At 45.4% G+C, this 27783-nt stretch overlaps 1 protein-coding gene across 4 annotated transcripts in view; it reads left to right on the forward strand.

Moving 5' to 3' along the window:
- The first annotated feature begins 3966 nt into the window (after nucleotides 1-3966).
- The window catches only part of ZNF217 (zinc finger protein 217), a 39240-nt gene continuing 15423 nt past the window's right edge, over nucleotides 3967-27783 (forward strand). For 2 of the 4 annotated variants that reach the window (XM_084888461.1, XM_084888464.1), the window contains exons 1-3: nucleotides 3967-4089; nucleotides 5474-5649; nucleotides 16284-16371. The gene's annotated coding sequence lies outside the window, so the exon portion shown is untranslated. Of the gene's footprint in view, nucleotides 4090-5473; nucleotides 5650-16283; nucleotides 16372-19546; nucleotides 19752-19781; nucleotides 20113-27783 lie in introns of those variants that run through there. The other 2 variants (XM_084888463.1, XM_084888462.1) reach the window with 2 other exon arrangements.

Here is a 27783-nt window from a genome sequence, read left to right on the forward strand (position 1 = left end):
TCTCATTTTTAAAAAAAGACAATATCACAGTCATAGGGCACCTTTCATGCACCCTCATAGTATCTTATGATATAAGGTGGGAGTGGGAAAACTGAGTCAGGGTTAGAATTAAATTGTTGCTTTTACATGATCCCTGAACACCAAAAGCCCAAGATCTATTTAAGATGTACCCTTTGCTCTGGACTCAACTTGATATAATTGTTATTTTAAGTAAATGTACTTTCTTTTTCTCCTCCTCCTCCTCCTCTTCCTCCTCCTCCTCCTCCTCCTCCTCCTCCTCCTCCTCCTCCTCCTCCTCCTCCTCCTCCTCCTTCTCCTCCTTCTCCTCCTCCTTTCTTCTTTCTTCTTCTCCTTTCCCACAGTAAGTGTATTTTAAAATATATTTTTCATCATAATTCTCTCTTAGTGGTAGAAGTAATTCATTTATCTCAAGGATCAGAAGGAAAGGCTTTCATTCCCAAGAGATCCAATGCAGGGGTGGTCTATCCCACTAAACAGCTTTAGATATTCACAAATGCCAGGAGATGTCATCAGAAGAAATAAAATTCCAAAATAGACCTTCTTTGCTCCTTCTGAGACACCTGAGAAAGCAGGTTTGCCACTAAGGCGAACACACATGTGCTTTCTGTTGGGGTTTAAGATTGTGGGCTTTTTGTATCTTCTAATTTACAGCTGAAGTAATTAATTAAAAACAAAACATCAGGCTATCAACCTGGTGGTCAAAGAAGAGAAGAATTCTTTGAGGAGATATAGTTTAAGAAAGAAATAACTGTCCTGGTTGGGTGACTCGGTTGTTAGAGTGTCGTCAAATATGCCAATTTTCAGATTTGATCCCAGGTCAAGGTACATACAAAAACCAACCAATGAATGCATAACTAAGTGGAACAACAATTTTTTCTCTCTTCTTCGCCTCTCTTTCAAATCAATAAATAAACATAAAAAAGGGGGAGGAGGCACCCTCCGGGCATGGCTCAGTGGTTGAGTGTTGACCTATGAACCAGGAGGTTATGGTTTGACTCCCTATCAGGGCATCTTCCCAGGTTTCCAGCTGGATCCCCAGTAGGAGGCATGCAGAAGGTGATTAATGATTCTCTCTCATTGATGTTTCTCTCTCCCTCTCCCTTGCTCTGAAATCAATTAAAATACATATATATTTTTAAAATTATTGTTTTTTATATTTAAAAAAATTTTAGATCCAAGGAAGAAATAAAGGGAAAAATGGAATAATGCATTGTAGCACAGACTGAGTGAGGAACCCTCAAAGTGCAAAAATAATATTTTCCAAAGAATTTTTTTGTTTGTCAAATCAACTGCTTGGAGTTATTTTACATTCCTTTAAAACCTCCAAGTTCAAAGTAAATAATTGTTAATAAGGGTTAAATACAATCTCTTTAAAATCTAATCTTTTAAAAATCCAATCTTTACACGGAGAACGTTTCCTGAGAATCTGACATTTCAGTTAAGGTTGCAATCTTGACAGAGATGATCAAAGACATCACATTGGAATATTGTGATCCTGTTTAGAAACCTTGCATCCTGTATGAATTCTGCTAGAGAATTTGAGTACAAATTAATTAACTTAATTTAAGTTAATTCATACTAAAAAAGAAACTTCTGGCCTGGTATGTTACTTGACTCTCTGGTCTATTAATAATGAAGAGAACTATTTTACTGTGGTTTTTTTTTTAATTTTTAAAAAATATTTTTATTGCTTTTTAGAGAGGAAGGAAAGGGGATAGAAATATCAGTGAGAGAAACATTGATCGGCTGCCTCCTGAACGCCCCTTACTGGGGATTAGGCCCGAAAACTGGGCATGTTCCCTGACCAGGAATTGAACCAGTGACCCTTGGTTTATGGGTTGATGCCCAACCACTGAGCCATACTGGCTGGGAGAGAACTGTATTTTTAAGTTGGGGAAGCGTTCATTTTTGCTACTCCCAACTGTGACCCCAGTATACCCCGTGTCCACGAAGTCCCGAAACAAGGAATATGCGTCAGGTCACCCAGGCATCTTCAATCTGCAAAAATGAGGCTACCGTGGAACAGAGTCCCATAGAATAAAAGAGGGTGAAATAAAAACAAACTAAAGGCGTTTAATAAAACAAATTAAGTAACACTATGCAGATTTCCAGACGTTATGGAAATCCTCTACCGAGCCCTGAGCTCGTGGGGTGTGCCGGGCCAGCTGAGTAGCTGGATGAAATGGGAAACTCCACGCAGGAAGTGCTGCTGCTGCTAATTAAGGAATGTGGAACCCTTCCTTCTGAGTCAGCTGGGCGGTATGTGGGACTCTGTGCTGCTCACATGAGGCTTGCATGAGACTTCAGAAAGAAAACCAGAATATCTTGCCACTTAACATGTATGAGGCAAGATGTGATGTGTGTGTGTGTGTGTGTGTGTGTGTGTGTGTGTGTGTTTAAATGTTTCCTAATCTTTAAAATGGCTCCTTGCCGCTGGCCTTTTATCAGCTGATCGTATTCCAGCATCATCTCCTCCTCTGATGGCACGGTGTTATCCCCTAGCCTAGATGGGGGCCGTCTCCGAGCTCACGTTTTCAGGTACACAACCTTATCATAGCATTCTGACGATTCACTGCTATTACTCAGCAATAAAAACATCTCTGTCAACCTTGTTTTTAATTTCTGTTTGGAAAAAGAAGTCAAGTAGATCTCATTTATTTCAAGTGTAATTCAGGCATCGTGTAAAGACATAATTCAAGAAAAAGAGGAGGTAGGAAAAGGTGGTGCAGATTTCATAATCAAAAGACAGCCATTTACAATTTTGTATGTTTGGCCACTAGCCATATATGGCTATTAAAAGAAACTACATACAATTAAAAATATTAAATCTTTATTGTTAAAAGTATTAGATATGTCCCCCCACAGTGATCTCTTCTAGTCCACCCCTGCCCACCTAAAATTTTTGAAAAGTACACAAAATTAGAAGAATAATAAAATGAGCCCTCATCCCAACACCCAGTTCTGTAGTTTCAACTTGTTAAGCACATTTGCTTCAATTCCTGTTTTTTAAAGTTTGTTGAAGTATTACAAATTCCAACATATTATGTCATTCTCCTAAATGCTTCAGTACATGTCTCTAAAAATATGTATACTTTTTATAATAATCCACAGTGCCACTATCACAGCTAATGATTGTTCTCAGCATGTCCATGCCAAAATTTCCCTGATAAGAAAACAAGTTAAAATTTTAATGTATACCTACATTCTCCCTTTTTGCTTACTATATATATATATATATATATATATATATATATATCTCCCTCATGTGAGCAGCAGAGTCCCACAAACTAATATATATATATATATATATATATATATATATATATATATATAGTTTGTTAAAAATATGATTTTGAAAAAAATACGATTTTGCATCTTGATTTGTTTTCAGTTTGATATAACTATTTCCCAATAGCAAATTTTTCAAAACTCTCTAATTGCGAAATGGCTGTGTGCAAGTGTGTGAGTGTGTGTGTGGGTAAGCTGGGTGATTAGTGATTCCTCTGTCGGTCTGTTTCCACGTATATACGGAGCGAGTTTGTGTGTGTGTGTGTGTTTTCCTTCCTCTCGCAGTCAGTTTGTTGCCATGCATATCTTTGTTCACAACACCTCTCCCTGGCCGGGGCTGTTTCCCTAGGACTGGGTCCAGGAGTGCTCTGAACAAATGTATGAGCACGGCAGGGCCCTGGACTCGCTCCGCCGTTGTTTACAGAAGGACCGTTCCAGTTTACACTTCCACTCACAGAGGCCGGGCGCCTCCGTCTCAATGTCTCAGGGCAGCGCTTTGCAGGGAGGGCGCTTCTACCATCCCTGGCTGGGGCTGGCTAATGTTTGTAACCATCTCAGAATACATAAAGACACATTTCTCTCCCCCCCTCCCCCCAGCCCTGCACACCCGGCATGCGCAGACTGCCAAACAACCGCAAAGTAACTTTGATTAGAAGAGAAGCCGGCCCATCTGAAAACGTGGTAATGAGATAGTTTCCACCCCCCGGGAAGCCGGCCTGCGGGGGCGGGGCGCCGGTCCTGCTGGCCTCTTCCCATCCTCAAGGAGGTAGAAATGCACAGGTCAGCGTTCTCTTCCTTTGCTTTGCGGGTTTTTCTCTCTCCTTTTTTCTACTTAAAGCTGGGTCTTCTTATCTGTTGCCCTCTGGCTGGGTGGAGGATGCAGAAATACGGCTGGGAAGTAGAAAAGTTTGGTGGCAGGCGCTTCCTGTGAGCGCAGCCCCACGGCAGGCAGGCACCGGGGAGCAGAGGATTAAGGCAGAGCCATTTTAGCTTCGAGTCCAAATTCGACTTTGTTTCCTGGGGGACACGTTGTGCTCGTTTGCTGACTTCCAATACAGTTGCCTCGGTGGCTGCCGATTGCGGCGCAGGAAATGCTTATGTTCTTTTTAAGGAACATAGCATTATCAGCTACAAATCCTTGCAGGAAAGTCAGTGGTGTGGGGCTTGAGAAGTTTATGTGACAGATTTGTGAGTGTGTTTGGAGTCAGGGAGAAAGAAACACTCTCAGGACTGCCGTGTTTATGGGGGAGGAAAAAAAAATAAAAAGGAGGAACTTGATAAGGACATATTCAGCAGGATGGTCTTTAAAAGCCCAACATCTGAATCTTTATTTTCTTTTCGTTTCTCTCTTTTTTTGTGTGTGTGTGTGTGGGGGGGGGGGGGGAAGGGAGAGTGGGGTGGGAGAGAAGCTCAGGAAAGATGGTCCTGTTATTCTCACTCGCTTTTCACTGTTTTCACCCCATTCAGAGGCTCAAGTCCTTCCTCAAAGCAAAGTGGGGACAAAACATAATCTCTTAAAGTATTTTTAAAGAGGACATGCAGGCGTGGTAGGGTAAATGCATATATACTATATATCAATATATATCTATCTATCTATACATCAATATATATCTATATATATAAATGATTCTGTATAATATGTTTGTATATATGTTAACAAAATGTGCTAACCACATTTTAAAGAGTCCAGGATTCCAGAGGGATTTAGTTAAGCTGAGGCTGTTTTGGAATGGGGACAGACACTGCAGGAAGAGGGATGGCTAATGCCATTTTGACCGACGTTTCCTGAGTGTTCACCACGCAGTTACCAGGCAGTTTTAAGATTTCATGGAAATGGGTTTATTTAATGCTCCTAAGTGCCCGATGTGCTGGGCGGCAGTGTTATTCCCACTCTGCAGGCGAGACCCAGAAGCTGGGTCAGTGGCCTGAGGCCCCCCAGGAGCAGAGAGCGCTTGGACTCAGCCAGTTCTGGGGCTGCTGTATCCAGTTCTGGTTTCTGGGGAAACCTGGGCCCCCAAACCCCTCAGTTCCTGGCGGGTGGTGAGGCGGGGTAGCTTTGGGCCAACTGTTGAGATTGGGGCAGCTGAGCTTGGGCCTAGACTCAGGATTTTGGGATCACTTTATCCTATCCAGGTTGTGACTCAGACTTTAATCTCTTCCCCAGCGTTTCCCCCCAATCCCAGCATCCTCTCTGAGGGCGTGGCTGCGGAGGGCACACATTATATTCGGAGACTTGGAGCTCATCCAGCTCGCTCACCCCTGCCTCCTGCCTGGAGAAGGTGCCCATCGGACTCCGGAAGGCCGGCGGCCTCCCAGCGCCTGCGGATCCCCCAGAGCCTGGTATGTGCCGTGCATTGCCTACATGGGTTGGTCGTGTTATTCAAGTTCTGGAGCAGACAAGTCCGGGTCCAAATACGACTGTCTCTCTCTCCCGCTATGAACACACTCGCTTCCTGCGGTGGGAAAAGCAGAGCTGGCTGTGCTGGCCTGCGAGCTGTGCTTGCGGGCAGGGTGTCTTCCTTGCCGGCTTGCTAAGTGCCTAATCCCCCTGGAGAGTTTTACGAGTGAGGACCTGTTTATTCCACCCAAAGGGGAATGCATTACCTCCATCTGTAAAATGGGGGCACAGAGGCAAAGGGAGCTCAAGGGAGGTGCCAGAGGCTGCGAGCCCAGCGTCTTGGTTTGAACCCAGAAAGCTCACTCCCTGTACCACCGCTCAGGCACAGCTTTCTCACCTGGGGGATTAATATACATAAGTAATTAATATATCTAAATATATAAAAGGCTCTGCCTAGGTATCCAGAAATGGTGCCTCTGGTAAGTAGGTAATCAATGTTAGCTGTTACTATTCTCTCCTCTCCCAAAGCCAAGGTCAACCACTTAGTGTAGATAAGAATGGCATGAGTCAGCATGGGCTATTGGATCAGGCTAGAATTCCACTTTATTCTCGTTAGAGAACCTCAAGGAAGTTAGAGAAGTTGGTAAGTCAGCAAGCGGGTTAACCTCTGATGGCTCCAGTTTCCTCACCTGCCCGATGCATGAATATACAGGTTATTAGGAGAACTAAATAACGCTATGCCTGGATCAATCACCTGTGGAGTTAAGACTGGCACCCAGCAAGGGCTCAACAAATTGTATCACTTCCGCCTTTCCTTATCCTTATCTCTTCTTACTTTTACTATTATTGTTGCTGTAAAAGTAAACCAAAAATATGAACACACTTAAATATCCGAATGAGTTCAGCAGAGGGGATTATCAGCATTACTATTTTAGGCGTGTTCTTGGTTTTATCAGTCTGTTTAATAAGCCTCTTAATATCTGAGCCATTCCTCTGCTCAGACCATTCCTCTCTGACTTTTAGGTTCATTCATAGTAAAATGATGTGGTCGTTTTTTTCTTTTCTGTCCTATTATTATTATTATTATTATTATTTTAAATGGGCATAATTATAATTTTATTTTTTTTTCTTTTATTAAGGTATTATATATGTACATATCTTACCATTGCTATTGTTTTTTTAAATTGAAGTTATCAGGGTGACATTGGTTAATCAGACTCTACAGGCTTCAGGTGTACAGTTCTGTAGCGCATCCTCTGTACATTGTATGGTGTTTACTGCCCCAAGTCAAGTCTCGTTCCGTCACCATTTATCCCCCCTCGATCCTCTTCTACCTCCCCAACCGCCCTTAAAACCTGGTCTTTGCAATGACCCAACAACCCCATCGCAATTTTCAGACTTGTCTCCTCTTCTTCCTCCACACAAGCCACCATACGTGCTGGCTTCCCTCTGTTCCGGAGCCGCTGGGCACCTTGCCTCCAGGTCTTTGCGTGTCAGCGCCTCAGCCTGGAATGCCCTTTGCCCGGAACTCGGCATGGCTCTCTGTTCCCCTTCAGATCTTCACTGTCTTCACCTGTGCAGTCTTCCTGGCCCAGCCTATTTAACATCACCCCCTGCTCCTACTCCCCTCACTCAGGCAAGTAACAGCACTTCCCCTCAGCCCATGCCCCCAGGCACCTAAGGCAATAATAGGTCCTTAGTTTTCTCCACAACATTAGCATTTGATACACCAGGATCTTATTTAATGCACCATGTTAGCTCCACCAGGATGGGGTTGCTTTCCTGCTGCATCCCGGGGTCCTAGAACAGTGGCTGGTATGTGGAAGGTGCTTAGGAAATATGGGATGAGTGAGTGAGAAAGTAAGGGAATGAGTGGATGACAGAATCCAGGGGGCAGGTTTATTTAATTAAACAGAACAGCTGTGTATTGGGACACTTCCTGTGTGTGGCCATATTCCACAATGTGGAGGAAATGGGCCCTCCCTGTGAGGGGCCTGCCATCTAGTCTCAGCTGGTAGGTCCAGCACACATCCAGGTCGAGGCATCACCCAGCAAATGTCATAAAGGAGACACTGGACTAAGGGTGACTCACCGAAGAGACGGAGCCGGCCCTGGGGGTGGGCCTTGGGGGCTGGCGGGATGGGTGCAGACTGGTTTTGGCACGTACATGGCACGGGTTTGGGGAGAGTCAGTGTAGGGTGGGGTGGGGGGGGTGGTTAGGCATCAGGCACAGAGCAAGGAGGTGGGTAAGCAGAAAGGTTTCTCGAGTGTTTATCTGAAGCTAGTATATGGAAATCCTAAACATTTAAAAAATATATATATTTTATTGATTTTTTTTACAGAGAGGAAGGGAGAGAGATAGAGAGCTAGAAACGTTGATGAGAGAGAAACATCGACCAGCTGCCTCTTGCACACCCCCCACCGGGGATATGCCCGCAACCAAGGTACATGCCCTTGACTGGAATCGAACCTGGGACCTTTCAGTCCGCAGGCCGACGCTCTATCCACTGAGCCAAACCGGCTTTGGCAATCCTAAACATTTTAGTCACCATTTTTTATTCTCCAGGGCATTGAACAGTTTGGGATTCTGTTAATTTAGGAAAAACTTATTTCTTGATTTTAATGAGAGAAAGGGAGAGAGAATCATCAGTTTGTTGCTCCATTCATTCATGCATTCATTAGTTGGTTTTTGTATGTGTTCTGACCCAATGGCACCAGCAATCTTGTACTGGGACAGGCTTCAACCACCTCTACTCCCACAGGGCCTCTTCTAAACCCCACCCCCTCCTGCCACACTGCCCAGGCCCCGCCTCTTCCTGTCCTGGAGGCCCCGCCTCAGTGGAATTCTATGTTAATAGAAAATCTGTGTAACAGTTTTAATTATACAGGTAAAAAGATAAAAATATTTAGCCACCACCAAACGGTCCTGGGCCTTGCCCACAACTGAGAATTAATCACTTTTGGTAAGGATCTTCCCAATTTTCATATATTTCCATATTTCTTTCCTTTTTTCCTTTTTAAAAAGTGTTTTTTCATTGATTTTAAACAGGAAGGAAGAAGAAGAGAGAAAATGGATGAAAGCCCTAGTTGGTTTGGCTTAGTGGATAGAGAGTCTGCCTGCGGACTGAAGGGTCCCGGGTTCGATTCCAAGTCAAGGACATATGCTTGGATTGCCAACTTGATCCCCAATAAGGGCCCCGCAGGAGACAGCTGATCAATGATTCTCATCATTGATGCATTTATCTCTCCCTCTCCATTTCTCTCAGAAATCAATAAAAATACATTAAAAAAAGAAAATGGGTGAGAGACACTGATTGGCTGCCTCCTATATGCCCCCTATGGGGGATCGAGCCCACAACCTTGGCATGTACCCTGACTGGGAATTGAACCAGTGACCTCTTGGTGCATGGGACGATGCCTTTCTATTTATTTGTTTATTTAGGTACAGTTGACATACATTATATTAATGTCGGGTATATAACAATTATTTGATATTTATATGTTATGATCAGCATATATATTTGTGTGCATGTAAACATAGGTATGTATTTGTGCATAGTATATGTATATATACATACGTACCTATATATTATGTAGTATACATATACATATTTTTCTATTAGAAACTATATTATGGTATGCTATGTGTGTTTAAGCAAAAAAATGACATACCTTTTTGCAGCTTGATTCCTCTAAAAAATTTTTTTATTTAACAATGTCTTGGTGATTTAGGTTCATGTGGCTCTACTTGATTCTTCCCAGGGCTGTCTATTAAGTTTGGAGAGACCGTGGTTTATGTGGCCATTTTCCTTGGATGGGTGTGTAGGTGGCTTCTAATTTTTCACTATTGCAAACAAACAGTGCCAGTGAGCATTCTTGTGTACCTGAGGGGTTATTTATTACCCTAGAGTAGGCATTATAATTATATGCTTCCCCCTTTATTTATGCTTTAATTTGTTTAGTGCCTATTTCTCCTATTAAAACGTAAGTTCCACAAGGACAGAAATACAATTTGTTTTGTACTTCACTCTTCAATTACACCGCAGTCCAGTGCCTGGGACAGAGGGGTCTTCAGTGAATAGTTATGGAGGGAATGGGTGAACACGTTGGCTGGGGTCACGGGGTGGTCTTGCATCCCGAGAGGAGAGAGCGGTGACTTCAGTTGGCACGGGGGAGATCTGTGCCCAGGGCAGCGGCAGGTGGCTATCACGGAGCTAGAAGTGCTGCGGGCTGGGAGGAAGACAGGTTCAGCGGCCTGACGGTGAGATTCCTGTACTGATCAGGAAACCGGAAACAAGGAACGGGAAGGAAAGGGTGCAGTTGAGAACTATGGGGATGGCGGGACCTGTAAGGTGTGCTAATTGATTAGCTCTGAGGGGCAGCGGAAAGGCAGGCGTGGAGGGAGGGTTAAAGCCTAGTTTAGGACACTTATTTTTTAAACATTTATTGCCTCCCACTTTTTTTGCAAAAAAAACACTGCTAATTGCTTTCGGGACATGAGTGTGCACAACCTTTCTCCCTCCCCTCCAGGAGCAGTCGCACCAATTGGGGAAGGTGGGTAACCAACTGGGACAGCAAGAATGCGAGGGAGTGGCTGGTGGGAGGGGGCCAGACTCGGGCCACACGTGCTGTTCCAGAACAGGGCCGAGGGGAGGATGGTCTCCCTGGCCCCAGACCACACACGCCGGCTGGTTCAGGAAATGGGTGTCCAGAAATGTGTGTCGGTGTGCATGTTTAGAAATGAGGGACGTTCGGGTTGGTGACAGCGGAGGGCTGGCCTCAGTGTGGTCTGGAAGACGGACACGCACTGAGGCCTGGGGCCCCAGGCAGGCTCCTCCACCGTTGGGGCAGCAGTGTCACCTTTTAAAGAAAGGCAGGACCGTCGAAAAGGGCTGGTAAGACTGCAGGAGCCCAGGGGCAGGTGTCCTTATCGGCGACATTTCGGACTCCAGGGCCACGCCCTGGACGGCGACAGGAAGACCTCCTTGGAGGTGAAGGACTGTGGGTCTCAGTTCTCACGCCTCTTTGTGTGGCCAGGAGGATCCCTGAGGAAGAAACACCTGAGGTTGAATAGTTCTCTTGGCTTTACTTCCATTTCCTTCCAGTGGCTTCCCTGGGCCCTTAGAGCAGGGGTCCTCAAACTTTTTAAAGTGGGGGCCAGATCACGGTCCCTCAGAGAGCTGGAGGGCCGGACTATATGAACTACTAATTCCTACTGTAACACCTCGGCTGCGCTCACTGCCCAAAAAACCTGGCGGGCCGGATCAGACTCCTCTGCGGGCCGCATGTGGCCCGCGGGCCGTAGTTTGAAGACCCCTGCCTTAGAGTATTAATAAAATCCAGTCTTCCCAGGGCTCAGGGACATTGGCGTTTCTGGCAGCCCCTACTGTACTCAGGGTTGACTTCTGAAAAGCTCAGTGTGTCAGGTCTGTGATTTCTGCTGGAAAGGTAGTTCTTTGAACGTGGAGTTCACGTTCTTCCAGCTGAATCCCTGGTATTGGGGGAAATGCCAGGCACATCACGGAGTCGGTGTGCATTCCCTTGATTGAATGCATGCTTCACCTCTCTGCCTTTAAAGCAAGATTAAAACTAGCCACTTGGGCCTGGCCAGGGTGGCTCAGTGGTTGAGCATTGATCTATGAACCAGGAGGTCACGGTTCGATTCCTGGGCAGGGCACATGGCCGGGTTTTGGGCTCCATCCCCAGTAAGGGCGTGTGCAGGATGCAGCCAGTCAATTATTCTTTCTCATCATTGATGTTTCTCTCTCTTTCTCAGTCTCTGAAATCAATAAAAATATTTAAAAAAACAAAACCAAAAAATTGATTAGTAGGAGGATGTAATGAGATAATGGAGATTATCTCATGCCTGGCACATGGTAACCATTTACTCATTTTTCATCCAGTATTTGGTGAACGTCTATTATGTGCCGGCATGGTTCAAGGTCCTGGGCCACAGGATGGGGTGTGGGGTGAGGCCTGGTTAGTGTCTGCACAGGAAAGGAAACGCTGTGGTGAAGGGTGGTGAGGGGGAGGAAGGAGATAGGCGCTGAGGTTGGAGACCCCAGTGATGGGGGAGGAATGGGCCTTGAGGGAGGCCCCATATCTGTGGATAAGGACAAGGCCCTGGGGGCAGGTACTGGGTCTGACTCTTAGCTCTGCTGCTTCTGACAGTGGGCTTTGGGAGAGCCACTTCGTCCCTCTGCCCAGGTTCATCTACAAAGACAGGCTCTTCCTCGGAGGGCCCCCAGGAGTTAGAGTGAATGAGTTACAGAGTAGAGAGCATACCCTGAGGACGTAATGAACTGTTAGCGCTGATCAGCCAGCCTCTGGGCACTGCACCTGCTTTTGGCAGAGCATTTTTGGAAGCATCAGTGCTCCATCCCAAGGCAGAGAAATGCAGAAGGCACTCCTGGGTGTGGGTTTGCACAAGTCCCTGCTCTCAATGGCGTTAAATAGGCTGACTCAGACCTGAAAGTAAGAGAATAAAAATCCTAACCAATCAACTATACAGACAACTTACTAGGCCATTTATGTCACCTAATTGAGAGAGCTGGGGAAAAAAGAGGAGAGGGAGGTCAAAGACTCTGAATGTTCTTCCTAGTAAACTGCGAAACCCCCTGGGTTCCAGGTCCAATGTCAATAGCATCAGGAGAGCTGACCCTTGGGTGCCAGGTATATTCAAAGGCGAGTGAGTCCTACACAGCCCTTCGTGGAGTTGATGCTCAGTGTAATTGACGGTTGATCAACACAGGAGTTGGGGGTGCTTACCCGGGTGCAGTTGAAAATCCCAAGTATAACTGCTGATGGCCCCCCTCCCCCAAACCTAACTACTGATAGCTTACAGTTGTCTCAAAGCTTTTCTAATAATGTATACAGTCAGTTAACACATTTTGTGTATTATATGTATTATGGACTGTATTCTTACAATAAAGAAAGCTTGAGAAAAAAATACTATTAAGAAAATCATAAGGAAGAGAAAATAGATTTCCAGTATTGTTCCAATAGGGAAAAAAAATCCGTGATGTGGATCTGTGCCTTTGGCTGGTGTGCAGCACGGAGCTTCCTGTGGTATGACTTGGGGCAACACAGCTGTCCCGTGAGGCAGCTGATTAGAGACTATCGTTCCATTTTACAGATGAGGACACTGAGGTCTAACCGGTTAGAAGACCCACATTTTAATTCCCTTCCCATTAGGATGCGTTTTGAACACATTGATTGATCACTGCTACAGGCAGGCATCATGGAGATACAGCAGAGAACAAAACACAGTGGCTTCTATTTTCATGGAGTTTAGTAGGAGGAGGACCAGCAGGAACGAATAGATTACTGAGGTATAATGTGTAGTGAGTACAAACGCATGGGTTTGAGATCTGGGGGTACCTGGCAGGGGTACGTGATCTAATGTGAGTGGCTAGCCCATCTCTCTACCCTCTACCCATTCTTTCTTCGTCAGCATCCATGATATTAAATGTCTGTTAATGGTGGGGAGTTGTGGGTGAAGGTCTGAGAGAGAGATCTAGAATTCATTACTGGACATCTAAGTGGACATAGATAGAGTAGGGAGTTAGAAATATGTTTTGGGAGTTAAGGTAAAGGCCTGGGTGAGAAAGATATACATTTAGGAGCCTTGTTAGGTCTGCTGAGCCACGGAATTGGATGAAGTCGTCTCGGGTTCAAATGAGAAACAGAGAAGGCACCAGCTTTGGGCCCTGGACGCTTTAAAGTCTGGAGGTCAGGGAGAGGAGCAAGGACCAGCCCAGGGGACTTAGAAGGGGCAGCAGGGGGAGCTGGGGAATGAGCAGGCTCCAAATCCAGGGAAGAAGTGTTTCAAAGAGGAAGAAGGGATAGACTCTGTCAAATACAGAGGTGGCAAATAAAATGAGGATGGAAAATTGTCTGACATCCTGTTGCATCCAGAGATAAAAACCAGTTCTAGCCACTGTCTTTGAAAGGTCCTGTCTTATTCCCATGCGTTCCTGTCCTCCCTCGCTGGGCCCCCCTCGCTGGCTTCCTTCTAGTTCTTTCTGTAAGCGCCTTCCCTTCTGTCCTGAGCCTGCCCACCTTCTGCTCCCCACCTGGCTTCCTGATGGAGGGCCACTGTCCCTCAGGGAGCCTCACCCCAAAACAGCAGGCACCTTCCCCTCTCCGGTGACCCTGACTTTGTGAATATAACTGTGTATCTACCTCCAGAACAGCGATTTTCTGTCACTGGCAGAATTTTTAAAACCCGCAAAACCTGACTATTTAGTCAGGGGCACTGACTCCTCTTCCCTTAGATTATTAAAAAAAAAACAAAAAACAAAAAACAACACAATAGCTGTCTGGTGTGAATGAATCAAAATAACACCTGTTTTTTGTATGCCACAGATCTAATTACAGTGGTAATTAGCTTGTGTGTGCCACGGTATGGAAAAGGTTGGAAATGGCTGCTCTAGAAGATAGCATGAAGTCCAGAGGGGCAAGGACTTCATTTGTTTGGCTTCCTCTAAGCTCTGTCTCCTGAGCCTACAACGGTGCCAGGCCCTACCAAGCTCTGGGCTTACAACTTGGCACAGGGTGTCTCATTCAATCCTCCCGTCTCATTTATGCCGGGAATATAAATATATGTTTTCTCCAATTTTATTGAGATGCAGTTTACATGTGGCGCTATAAATTTAAATTGTACAGTATGATGTGAGGTATGTGTATGTTGCAAAATCATGATCACAGTTAACATCAGTCATCTCATAGCTTTTTCCCCTTGTGATGAGAATTTAAAAAAAAGAAATATATTTTTATTGATTTCAGAGAGGAAGGGAAAGGGAGAGAGAGATAGAAACATCAGTGATGAGAGAGAATCATTAATTGGCTGCCTCCTGCACGCCCCACACTGGGGATCAAGCCCACAACCCCAGCAGATGCGCTGACTGGGAGTCGAACCATGACCTCCTGGTTCATAGGTCCACACTCAACCAGTGAGCCATGCTGGCTGGGCAGTGAGAACTTTTATGTAGTAGTTATTTTTTTCTTCCTCTTCCTCCATGTTCTTCCTTTTTTTTACTTCTTTATTATCTCATTTTATGGATGAGGAAACGGAAAGCCAGAGGGATTAAATAATACTCTAGAATTAATGCAGCTTTCAAGTATTGGAGTATTTGAGAATATTTGGGAGTCCAGAGTGACTGGAGAGAAGACATGTCTACCCCCCTTCTCCCAGAACACGATGTTCAAACCTCTCTTAGGAGAAAACAGCTGATTTTCCAAATGAATGGGAAGGGAGCGCTAGGCGGAGGGAACCGCGCGTCTGTAGGCTCTGGGTCAGACCGGTTTAAGCTTACCCTGTTTCCTCGAAAATAAGACAGTGTCTTATATTAATTTTTGCTCCCAAAGATGCGCTAGGTCTTATTTTCAAGGGATGTCTTATTTTTCCATGAAGAAGAATACGGTACACATTTATTGTTAAATGAAAATAAAGGAAATTTATTACCTGTATACGGTAGTACGGTAGTTGTCAACACAAACCAGACAAACTGTGAATCCTACAGCATCAAGAATTTACTCATTTATTCAATGACAGTCATGTCATCATCTTCTGGAACATCATCATAACAATCCAATTCCTGAATTTCCTGGCGAATTTCTTGTGACTCCATTTCTTTCAGAATCAGTGGACCAAATCTCTCATGTTTAGCCTGGGGGGGAGGCTTATTTTCGGGGGGGAGGGGGGGCGATGCCTTATATTTCACTCAGAAGGAAACCTGTAAGTAGGTCTTATTTTCGGAGGATGTCTTATTTTCAGGGAAACACAGTAGAACCCCGAATGAGGGTTGGCCAAGCCTTGAGACTGGAGAGTTAGGCTGGGGCCAGATTACAGGCCTGGCGAGGCAGTTCTGGAGTTTGTTCTTTTCTCCTGAGGCAAAAGGAAGCCATTAAGCAGGGTGGGGACATGATCTGCTTTATGCTGTGAAAGCTCTTGGGGTTGTGGGGTGGAGAATGCGAAGGCAAACCTAGAAAGAAAGAAAAGCCAGGAGGAGAAACCTCACTTATTCAAATATTTGGAGGAGGGAGTGGGTTTGTGGAGGAAGGCTGTGTTAAGAGATGAAGTGGACAGAGTTGAAATATATTTAGGAATTACAGGGTTGGCTGATGGGTTCAAGGTGTGTGGGGAAGGAGGGTGAAGTCTAGTTTAAGCCACATTATACTAGGTTTTGACTTGAGTAAGTGGGTGGATGAAAGAGAGTTCCATTTATTGAGATGAGGCTGGGCATCGGATTTCAAGAAATGTTATTGACCTCCCTCTTCCCAGACCTCCTCTCGTCCCAGAGTCCCCCTTTTGGGATATCGGATGAGTGCGGAGAGCTTTAAAGAGGTGCTCCCAAAGTTATGTGACACACGTGATTTTTAAAAGAAAGTTTACATTTCCACGCCGAGTGACGTCAGCCCTGGAAAATCTTCCAGAATATTAGAGGAAGACAGAGTGCTTGTCAATGGGACAATTGATGTTAAAAGATTAACAGTGTTCCCCTCTCCACCCCCTCCCCAACTTAATCTAATGAATTTGTGATTGGATCTAGACTTCTGTTTAAAAATCGAGCCTTATTCTTGGCCCCTCCCTCCTTGGTTTGTGAATAAAATCCAGCAATCACTTCTCTTCCAGGGTTGTTCCGAGCCAGGTGGACTACTGGCTGGCGGGCTCAGAGAGCAAGAAGTCTCCAGGTTCCATACGCCGCCCCCACTTCCGAAAGGTAAACGCTGCTGTTTATTTTCTGTCATCTATGCCGATGTTTTATAGAGGGCTTACGGTTTTGAGGCGACCTGAGTGAGATCAAGAGGCTGACTAGGAGAGAGAGAAGTGCGGTGTCTCCTGCAGTTGCTGGCGATCCCCACTTAATTGAGTGCACTCAGTCGTGTGAAAACGGCTGCCCCGGGTTCTTCTCAGATGTCCTTTGTAGTTTGCAGGAGACTGGCAGGTTGGGCTCACTTTTTCATTCTCTTTTCCTGCTCATGCCTCGCCGCAGTTTTTCAGGTTTTCCTGCTCTGAACCACTAAGTTTCTTTTTTGTTTTTGTTTTTAAGCCAAGTATCTTTGTTGGCTTTCTTTCAGCTCCCGGGTTTTACACAGTTCCCAAATTGTTTTTCTGTAATAGTCCCACAGCAAAATAAATAAGATCGTACCCCATTCTGTTCTTCCAATCATGGCTTAGTCGCCAAACATGATTCCAATAGACGGTAAATATAGCAAATGGGAAGGGCTTTTTTTTTTGTCTGTTAGATCTGGAGAGAAAACCAGAAGTTGGCTAAAAGAGGTCTCATGTCCCCAGGATTAAACCCGGGATAATGGGGCTATATTTTAAAGCGTGCCCTGGGAAACATCTGAAGGCGGGCTGGCCTGTTTAGATAATTGTGAAAAATGAAGTGTAGCTGACATTTGTCGCATTAAGAACGGGTGAAGCGGGGCGTTCTCTGCCCCTTCCCGAGGAGCGTGTCAGCTCACGGCGGAAGGGCCACTTCTGGTCCCATTCTTTGTGCCGCCTGCCTCCCGCAGCACCTGACTCCAGAAGAAGGAGTCTTGCTGGGGAGGAATGGGAAAGCAGGATTACTCGGGAGGGTGGGTGGAGCTAAGCAGATGCAGATCAGCGTTTGATTTTCAATTTTCATCTCCTACGATAACAATGTGAATTCCTCGAGCTTACTGAGGAACCACATGTTCCCAGTGTTCTGTTACTTTTGGAGTTCCCATTTTTAATTGTTTTAAGTATACCAGCTTTCCAAACACATCTTTAAGTGTGAGTCTCTCTCCCTTAAAGGGAGATTGTGTCTCAACAGATGCCCTTACAGCAAATCCAGATCCCTGCATGTCCATTTGAAAACACAGTGTGTGTTTGCACTCAGTCCCTGGCAGAATTTTGCAACCCTTTCCCCGTTTTTTTGTTGGCACGCCTCCAAGAATAAGGTCTTTGTAATTCCTTGCTCAAACATAAGGATCACATATAAAACTCTTAGCAGTTAGATCAGTTAATATAATCATCTTTCAATTTTAAAAGCTACAACATAATAAGGTTGTGTTTTTTTTTTGGGGGGGGGGGAGGAATAGGGAGAGAGAAACAGTGGTTAACAGACCATATGATGTTATTATGCTAACAAAGTGGTAGCTTTGTGAGGGCGTAGAGAAAAAAAAAGCACAACCCCTTTCTGCTCTGAGAATAATTCAGTAGCAACACGGTCTGAGAGCCAGGAGTCCTATTGTTCTTAGTGAAACGATTATTTGTCAAAACATTTGATTGTTTCCCCATTCCCACTGAAAAAGTTTGGACTTTTCTTTTTTTGCTCAGTTTTGATAGCAGGATTTTAAACTATCAGTAGTGCCATTGTGTTTACAGCATTCAGGGTTTCAGAGTTCAAAGGTTATCCATTAACATGTAGAGTGAGGCTGCACTTATGTTCAGGCTCAACCTGGTTCCACTAGTTCATAGCCTCTTTGTTGGGGAGCGAGGGTGGAAGTCATTTGTTTTGGTAAGTTCAATGAGGCTTCTTGTTTATGAAGAGGATGCCTCTGGACTGTGTGTTTCAGGATGTGACTATGTCGGAGGCTCTGAAAAGTAGCTTAAAGAGCGGTATTCATCTTCCCTGAGAAAGGGAAGTGCTAGAAGTAACCGGTGTCAGTGTACTTTATTTAAAAAAAAAAAAAAAGAGTTCTGGCCCAAGAATCTACTCTGGCACTAATTAATTTGTAAGAAATTGGCTCATTTCTTTAAAAAAGACTAACCAGACCGTCTGTGGGGCTAGTAGTTGTGTATAAAAGGACAGCAAAAAACAGCACACTCTGTAAATGCTTCCCCTCTGCTAAGAAGCTGCCTCTCGAATTCCATTTCCTATTTATTAAGGATTGCATGGCTCACCAGCCCAAGCACTTACGGAGTGGCTTTTTTTTTTTTTTTTTTTTTTTGCTCCTGATTTATTAACTGTGTACTTGAAGTGCCTTTCTTGTTATGTTTTAAGTTTTTCCATTTTGGATACACCGAAGGTAAAACTACACACACACAACAGAAAACACGGGGCTGTTTTGTTTGTGGTGACTTGCAAAGCTGCGTTTCCATTTGCATTCGTTTGCATTTCGGGGCGGAAAACTTAATGGGTGTGATTGTGCTTCCGTGATTCCTCCTGGATCTGAGTGGGGGAATCAGTGTCCTTGCACCTTTCCTTTCTTTTCCTTTTTTTTGTGAGCAGAGAAAGAACAGTAGGAAAACACTTTGAGTTAGGCGCGGGGAGGTGGGGGAGAGCTTTTTTTTTTGGATTCCATTTTAATAAGCCCGGTTTCATCCACGTGGATGTCTATCAAAGCCAAGTGGATTCTTGGGACCTAGGCCAAGTGTATAAATCCCAAGTTACAACAGCAGCGCAGACCCAAGCCTTTTAGAAAAGTAGCAACAAAGGACAGCTTTATGAGACACTAATTAAAAAGCATTTTTAATCATCTTATCGACCCTCCTCACACTTGAGAACCCGAAGGAAGCGCCTTTTAATCCGCCCAAAGGGGTGAGGATTTTTTGTTTGTGGGTTTTTTGTTTGCGGGTGACTCCGGGTGACCCAGGAGTTCGGGCCCCGGCTCCGCCTCGGGCCTGGGCACACCTTGCGAGGGAGGGGGCGGCGGCCTGGGTCTGCGCCTGCGCGCTGCCCTCGCGCCCCCTCCCCGCGCGTACCTGTCACTGGAACCGCCGGATGGCGGGAGGGGGGCTGTGTGTGGGCGGTGAGAGGCGAGCGCGTGCGCGGGAATCTCCGGGGCGAGAACTGGGAGTGCGCGTGCTCGCCCGCTCGCGCCCGGGGGGCGGGGCAGGGGCGCGCCCGCGCAGGTCACGTGCCCGCGGGGCGGAGCTTCGGGGGGCGGCCGCGGCCGGTGTAGGCCGGGGGCGGGGCGTGTTCGAACGGCGGGGCCGAGGGCGGGCGCAACAGCTGCTCCCTGAGCACTTTCTGACCCAACAGTCCCGGGGCGCCGGCCGCGCCTCGTCCCGGCCGCCCTAGGGACCCCCCCGCGCCTGCACCGTCCCCTCGCGGACGAGTAGGGGGCGCCCGAGCCTCTGCCCCCCCGTGCGCACCCCCACCCCGCTCACCTTAGCCCCGCGCCCGAGGTGAGCCCGGCCCCCAAATCCCCCGGGCGGGGCGGGGGTGGGCTGGGGGTCGGGGACGCGGGGCGCTCCCTTTGGGGTGGGGGTCTCCAAGGCGCGAGGTCCCGTGAGGGATGGTTTCGCCCTCGGACCCGTGGCCCCCCGCCCGTCCGTCCGTGTCGGGGGGCCGGGGCCGGTGAGGCGTCCGGGAGGTGTCGGCACAAAAGGCCGGAGAAACTCCCGGTCGTCGCCTCCCCTCCTGTCTCCCCGCCCCCTCCCCTCGCCCGCTCCCTCCTCATTCAAACCCCGGCTCGCCCGTGCGGTGTCAGTTCAGTCCCGGCCGCCGCCGCCGAGCGAGGAAATGGCCGAGGAGCCGGAGCCGCAGGTAAAGGGGGCGCGCCCCGCCCGCCCGGGCCCCAGGGGGCGCCCCGAGTCTCCGCGCTTGTTTCCTCGCCCCCTCCCCAATGGCCGCCCGCCGCCCCCGCTTCCCCCCGATCCCGTCCTCCAGGGCGCCCTCCCCACCCGCGCGGATGTGTGGGAGCCGGTGTGTAAGACAGCTTTACCTCACACTCACTGAGGGGGGCCCTCGCCGGGCCGGGGGCTGAGTGCGTGGGGTCCCCCGGAAAAGTTGGGCGGCCGCGGGGGGCAGCGGCCGGCGGGGGTCCCCGGCGGCCCGGGAGGGGCGGCCCGTGGGGAGCGGCCCAAACAATGCCCCTCACGGCGGCCCCCGCGAACAATGGCCGGACCGGCCGTACGGCCCTCCGGGCGCGGCTATGGGGGCCGGGGAGGGGCCGGGCCTGGCCCCGGACCCCCGCGAACCCCTGCGAGCCCCCCTCCCCCCGGGCGCCCCAAATCCGTGCCCGGGAGTGCCGGTCTCCTGCCCTCCATCTCTGAGGAGGCGGCGCTTCCTGGGTGTGGAATTGGGGTTTTTATGTGCCCCCTTTCATTTTAAAGATTAAAAAACAAAACAAAACCCTAAAAAGAACCCATACACGCTTAAAGAATGCCTTTACAACTCCATTCTGGTGGCAGACCCAGAGCTAGCCGGGAGCAGAAGCAGGAACTCCAAAGGGCAGGAGGGACTGAAATGTTAGCCGAAAAGAGTTTTTTTTTTTTTTTTTTTTTTTTTTAAAGGGAAGTTTCTGCCAGCGGCGCCGAGTGGCGAAACCGCGCAGTTTCAGATGCAGAGACCTCTTCCCTGTTGCTTTGGCCCCCAAATGCTAGCGGCACGGGATTGGGGGCGGGGGGGGGGGGTGAGGAGCGGGGAGGCCGGGTTCGGGGAGGCCGGGTTCGGGGCGGCCGGGCCAGAGGGTCCGCGGGGGGCCGAGGCCGGTACCTGCGCGCCGGTCCTGGGTGGGACCCCGCACGTTGGGATTCGGGGGAGGGAAGCCGCATTCCTGGGCGGGCGGGCGGGGGGTTAGGAAAGAGCCACCGGTGGCCACGTCGGGGACCCCGGGAGCCTGCTCCCATTTGGAGCAGCAGAAACTTTCCCCCCACCTCCAAGGATAGTCACTTCCGAGTTTAAGGCTTTGGTGCACTGCTCTCCTTTGGAATCTTTTTTTTTTTTTTTGTGCCTCAATTTATCTCTTGAGTCAGCTTCTATAGGGCGTGAAGCGTTGAACATTCCCAAACCCGTGTTGACTAAATGGCGGTTGTAGGGTCCTCTGGGCAGTTCGGGGGCCCTGGGTTACGGACCGCTGTGCACACCCCAGCCCCGCCGGTTTCCTGGCTTTCTAGATCGTTTGCAGCCATTAAACTGCATGTTTTAAGAAGCCTCGGTCCGATTCAGTTCAGGTTGATTCAATTATGTCTTCATTGCTTCGGAGTTGGTTGAATGAGTTGACATGAGATTAAGCTCAACAAAAGAAAGGCAGGGCACAACAGCTGCCGGCCGGGCCTGCTCCTAGGTAGGGGTCTTAGGAGGCCTTGTACCTACTCTTCTGTTTGCCCAGGAGTTCACAAACACTTTTCTTACTGTACTTTTCTCGTGGACATAGATGGGCAGCCTTCATAGCAATAGACTTTAAAGTACCAAACTTTACAATATACTGAGAATGAGGAATAGATCTGGGGTTTCTAAAAGGTTTAGTGTCTGTAGTGACAAGTGCAGAGCAATAACCTAATTGCTTTTTGTCTGAAAAAAATATATCAAACCACTAGTTTGTGCTTGCTTAGTTAATATGTGCTGAGAACTTTTAAGGTGTGTCCTTAATGGTAGATGGCTTTTTCTGAGAAGTCGTGTTTATTTTAGATACTGTTTTGTTCGGTATTCCAAAGACTGTGGAGTAGTGTGTTTGTGCTTTTTCAATCCTGGTGTTTCAGTTGAAGTCACCCCTTCCCCCCATTGCTGCCAGGTTTAATGTTATGTAAGTATTAAGTTCCAGAGACAGTGCCTTATTGAAAAGCTCAGAAGTCAAATTTACTATTTGTTTGGCTCATTTGTGAGAATTGGGTTAATAATCTGATCATTTGGAATTTTAGTTATTTGGTGTGAGGAGGAAGCCTGCGCCTTCAGCTCTGCACATTGATTTGCATGCCGGAGGAGGAAGTAGGGTGAAGATTACGACTTTTCTAGGTGGATACCTATTTTAGTGTCCCACTTCTTTCAATCCTTTTATCTTAACACTTTCTACCACTTCACTGTTTGCCTTTTTTTTTTTTTTTTTAAAGAAATAATTTGTGAGAAGTTTAGCAGTTGTCTTGGGTTCATATTATTCCCTTTCAATTCTTAATTTAAAAAAAAGGGAACTAATGCACCACTGAAATGAAGCTTGTAAAATATTTCCTCCCTTCAGCCTGAAGAATCTACTTAGATAACAGCGTAACTCCCCTCCCTTCTCTAGGTAATAGGCGAGGAAGGAGGAGGAGGGAAGGTTTTGGCTCTGCCTTTACTTGAAGGTTTAAGGTGGAGGTGGATTTGCATTCTCTTTGTAAGGAAGCCTCCATTTTTGGCAGTGGAACTGCTGGGAGGAATAGCAGCCCCGGCGTCTTTTTAAAAAGAGGAAATCTGAAAATAAGACTTAATCAAGTCACTTACAAACTGATGAAATACTCAGGAATATAATGGCCTGGCAAGTACAGTCCCTTTATCTCATTTCAGATAAATGCTCATCACTCTTCTCCATGTAACAGTATTTATGATGAAATGGCATGTTCTTGTCACAGCAGGGCTGCCTTTTCCCAATTCCAGAGCACTCTTAATTCTGAGCCGCTTGATGAGAGCCTCGGGGGTCCCGAAAGATGTGTTTTCCCACTTCATAGAATTACATTCTTTTCTCTCCATTGTCCCGAACTGATATCAGCTGATAAGGACTTTGGAGTAGTTTTAATGACTCTTGACTGCCTACAATCTACTACTTATAAAAAATAGATATGCTTTTATCCAACTCTGAGGACTGTGACGGGCCTTCTCTTATGTTTTACAAGAAGCTTTGTTTCCACTTGCTAAAAAAAATCCAGATCAAGGTGTTCAGTATGGCTTGTATGTTATGGGTTTTGAGGTTGCTGTGTATGACTTGTCTTAAATGGTTTAATCCTAATACTTCAGTCAAATTCTGTAGCAGAATTTAATAGGTGAACAGTGGCTAGGTTTTTGTTTTGTTTTGTTTTTAGTTTTTTTTTTTTTAGTGGCTAGGTATTTTTAAGTCTTATGTATGAATAAAAACACGAGATAGTTCTACATACTGATGAGCATGCCAATAGAATAAAACAAATGTAATAAGACTTTAAATGACTAAATTGGGATAGCTAGAATAGTTTTCACATTACTGAGGTGTTACAAAATTAAAAACCTGGAAGGTATTTACAGTCCAGGCATTAAAGGAATCCCAATCATATCAAATGCTCTAAATAGTGAAGGTTTTGGTCCCAGCATATGAATTAAAGCCAGGACAGTAGGAAGAGTGGATTTGTCCACTCATCTCCAGATGTGGGGGAGGGGTGTTGACTAGCTTAAATGCACGTGGAAGACCGGATTACACAAAGACAGCAGGAAATTTCTTAAATTTGGGTGAGGGAAGCTTGATCATTATAACTTAATGGCCTCATTTTGGGTGCACCAGAACCAACTTCACTGAAGTGCTGGCTTAAGAATAAGGTGATTTGGCTTGTTTTTCTACAACCAGTACTACAGTTAGTTAGGCACATGTGCAGTGGTATGTGGGGCAAAGGATTTTGAAGTGAGACCATGAGGGCAGATAGGAATCTGACTTTGAGGAAGTGGGAGGACAGGGACCATCCTTTCTTAAAATCTGCAGCTCTGATAAGCAAGCTCAATTCTTGTTATAAATCTATCTTCCAGATAAATAGAAGGGCAGCCCCTGCCAGCGTCTGCTGCCTCTAATTGTTTGTCCCTTTATGCCTAACATGGGGACCCTCCCGAAAAAGGGCATTAGAACACTTGCTGGCTGCCTGTTCTTCACATCCCCATTACTTCCTGCCCTGGATAACAGCAAAGCTGAGTTACTGGAAATTTGGGGCCAGTTTGGTAATTTTATGATCAAGTTGAGAAATAAAATTACTAAACCTGAAAAGAGAGCTGAGCAAGTTGTCTGAAAGAATGAGTTGAATTCCTTAGGCTGTGTTCTTAAGCTTTCCCAAAGTTGTTTCTGACCTACACATGTCCCCACTTCCAGGGCAGAGCTTCCAGGAGCCAAGATGCTGGCTTTTTGTGGGCTCCTGTGTTTTGTGTATAGGTGCCCCTTATTTTCTAGTGTCAGAAAGCCTTTTGAATTTAAAATTGTTCAAAATTTATAGTGATATGGCCTGGAGATGGAGAGCCCAGATATGTTTTGTTCTTGATTCAGCATTAGGAGAAATACTTGTATGTTTTTTTCCTACCTATATCAAATCTGGATAACTTCAAAAACAGTTCAGTTATACCAGAAGTGTTTTTATTCTTAATCAGTGGATAGTGTTTTCATATATGAATCTTCCACTGAACACTGACTGTATGTATTAATTGGTAAGAGCCTTTCCCCCCCTCAATTTTGAAAGCAAACAGGTGATTTAAAAGGGCCAATTTACAACTTTAGTATTTGCTCTCTACAAAGATGGGGAGGGCAGGATTTATATGTTTGTAAAGAACCACCTCATGCCTTAAAAGACATTGACTGCCTTGTTTATGTTTAATCTGAAGTTAGTTAAGTTTGGTACAATTAAAAACATTGGCCTTGTGGGAAAAGAGTGGTATGGTATAATGTTGAAAGTTATTTGTATATCTGTTTATATACAAATATATACATATGTGTGTGTACCTGAATGCATACACTGTTCTCTTTGTAGAGAGTTAAAGAATACAGGTAAAGATAGAACAATTTGCTTTTTTAGTTTTCCCTCTCTTTGGTGAAGTATTCTAAAATCTTTTCAAAATGTTAAGATAGTACTGGTTAAGTCATAATAAGAACTCACTGATAATAATGCTTAATCTTGCTTAGTTAGTTAAAATTCTTCTTTTATCCTTTTCCCTTATAGTTCTCTTTCTGGACTAGATGAAAAATTTTAAAGCCAGTTTACAGGCCATAGTATCTGTAGTACTGATAATACTGAAACTAAAACTAATACACGTTGCTCTAAGTTCACAATAATATCCTTTAACTGATTTAATTGATTTGGAATGAAGCAGGCAGAGTTTTTTTTTTTTTTTCTTTTTTCCTGAGGCAGAGTTTTTAATCATCACATTCAAATATGCTAATGTGATTACATTTTATAGTACTGTGGTTTCTAATCGTATGTAGAACTAACTGGGCACTTAAATACAATTTCAAGAAAATGAGACTATATCCTGTAGAATCTTACCAAACTCTGTCTTTGAATAATCATCTGGTTTTGAATAGTTTAGGTTGGGATGTTGAATATCAACTTTGAGTATTTTAATCTTTTTCTGTCGCTTAACTTTTAAACATTTTTCCACAACTATTTTAGGGAAGTTGGGTTGGCCATTTCGCCTCCTGGGTGTGACCTTGGTGATTTCCTTGAAATAGTGCTAAAGGATGTCAAGTTATAGGTTTTGATTACTACTGTAGATTACTATGTAGAGTTATCTTCACTAACCAGATTAAGAAAAAATAGTATGTGTAAAATATGGAAGGGAAACTTCTGTAAGAATTGTAAGTTTCCTAACCAGATCTTAGAGATAATTTTACAGTTTAAAGATACAAATGAATTGGTCAGTGACTAGCAGTTTAGGTGGTATGTTTTAATGATCATTTAATTGGGCTCTTAACTGGGAGGGGGGATAGTAGATTTGCTGGTTACTTCACATTGAGTGGCTCTAAGTAGAATTTTTGTGTTTTGGACAGTTTTTGAGGACCTTGAATACCTATTGCTCTGTACTATGGTAATGAGTAGTCCACATCAAGAAATATAAGATACTTCTTATGAAGGACAGTCTGGTTGTTTCCACACATAAAGAACAATATCTAAAGTTACAGTAATTGTCAGTGTGGTGGCATTTACTTCTGATTTGTTGTGCTTAAGCTCAAATTATTGTGCTTTTCATTAAGCACTGTATAATGTGTAATATTTGCTGATTGCTACATCTACAGGGAGTGGCAGAATTCACACTAGCTTTACTCACATTGAATATCTTAAAAAACAAAAAAAACCCAGAAGAGATGACCTAAAAAAACATCAGACTTCTATTCCAGGCAATTATAGCAATAGGGTTCCTACTTTTTTAGAAAGATGGTGGTGTGGTAAATTTAAAGAAAATCTACCAAGGTAATCACAATTTAAATAAAACCCTAGTGCTCTCTCAGAATGTAAGGTTAAACTGAAGAACTTCCTGCCTTTGGTGCCTTGGGTATATATGGCTGAGGGTTAAGTGCTATTTGTGTGAGTAAAAGTTCTAGGAAAAGTTTTTAAACATTGAAAACCATTTCTGCAAAGTGCCTTTTAGTAGCTTAGTGTGTTTGGAATGCTTCCTTTTCTGCCACTAGAAGCATTGAGACCAAGTGTTGGGTTAGAATGTGTACCCCTCCCCACTCCCCAGTGCTTTGTCGAGAGACAATTGACATTATCAATAGTTATCGTTCTGTGGCTTCTGTGTGCTTCACACGAGAGCGCTGAGGGTTTGGGAAGGCTGTGCACTCACCCCATTCAGCTGGAAATGGTGGTTGGTTATTAACAGTAATTTGGTTAGAATGTCTATTTCTCCAAGTTCTGTATTTATTAGGTCTTCATTATTACAATCACTCTAAACATTTTTGTTTAGTAGATTGGTTTTAAGTAGCTACTAATTTATAACTTAAGGAAGTGTTTTGTCTATATAGAATTTCTAGGCAGGAATTAGACATTTGCTATTAGGTTTCCAAGCATGGCCCGTGTTTTTGTTTCAGTGGGTCTGTGAGTTGAGTGGTTGTAAACCAAAGTGATTGTTGATTGAGCTGAACAACTTTGTGATATGGTTACCTGATTTTTTCTTTTTATTACCCTCTTGAAATTGCAGAGAATGGTAATTAGATGGCAGTGTGGAAGTTGTGATGAAATTCAAGTTAGTAAATTCAGTATCAGCTATAGCTGGTGATCGAGGCCAGAGATGCATGTACTGACTGTGTTGGCTATGTAGTGCTGTTCATTTATTCACCAGGAGTTTATTGAGAGCCTAACTCTGCCTGGGACCCCTTCTAGGCCCGCACTGGAAGCAGCGGTGGGAGGGAGGGGGGAAGAGAGAGAGGGGCAAGGTGACAAGGTCTCTGCTCCTAGCTAGGCCCAGGGTTTTCATTTCTTGTGGGTGAGCAGCAAGAATTTCAGTGACCCAGGGTCATCTAGTGCCTGGGACAGTAGGCAAGTTACGGCTCCAGAGTACCTCAGAAGCTTCCCCGGAAGAGCTCCAGTTTTCCCTGGAAGGGGGGAAGGGGTCTTCTCTCAGCCCCCCTAGAGGGCTCCCTGGCCTGTGCCATCTTCCCCTCACTTCAGGCAGAAGGGAGAGTGCTTTTTCCTAAGATTTTCACTGCCTCTTTACCAATCCTTTCGGTCTTCTGTTAGGCTGATGATCACTTAACCCAGATATTTAACATCTCAGAGACAAAAATGGAACCTAAAACTTCTTTCCAAG

The sequence above is a fragment of the Pipistrellus hanaki genome (assembly GCF_964339955.1).
Source record: "Pipistrellus hanaki genome assembly, chromosome: 6".
Lineage (NCBI taxonomy): Eukaryota > Metazoa > Chordata > Mammalia > Chiroptera > Vespertilionidae > Pipistrellus > Pipistrellus hanaki.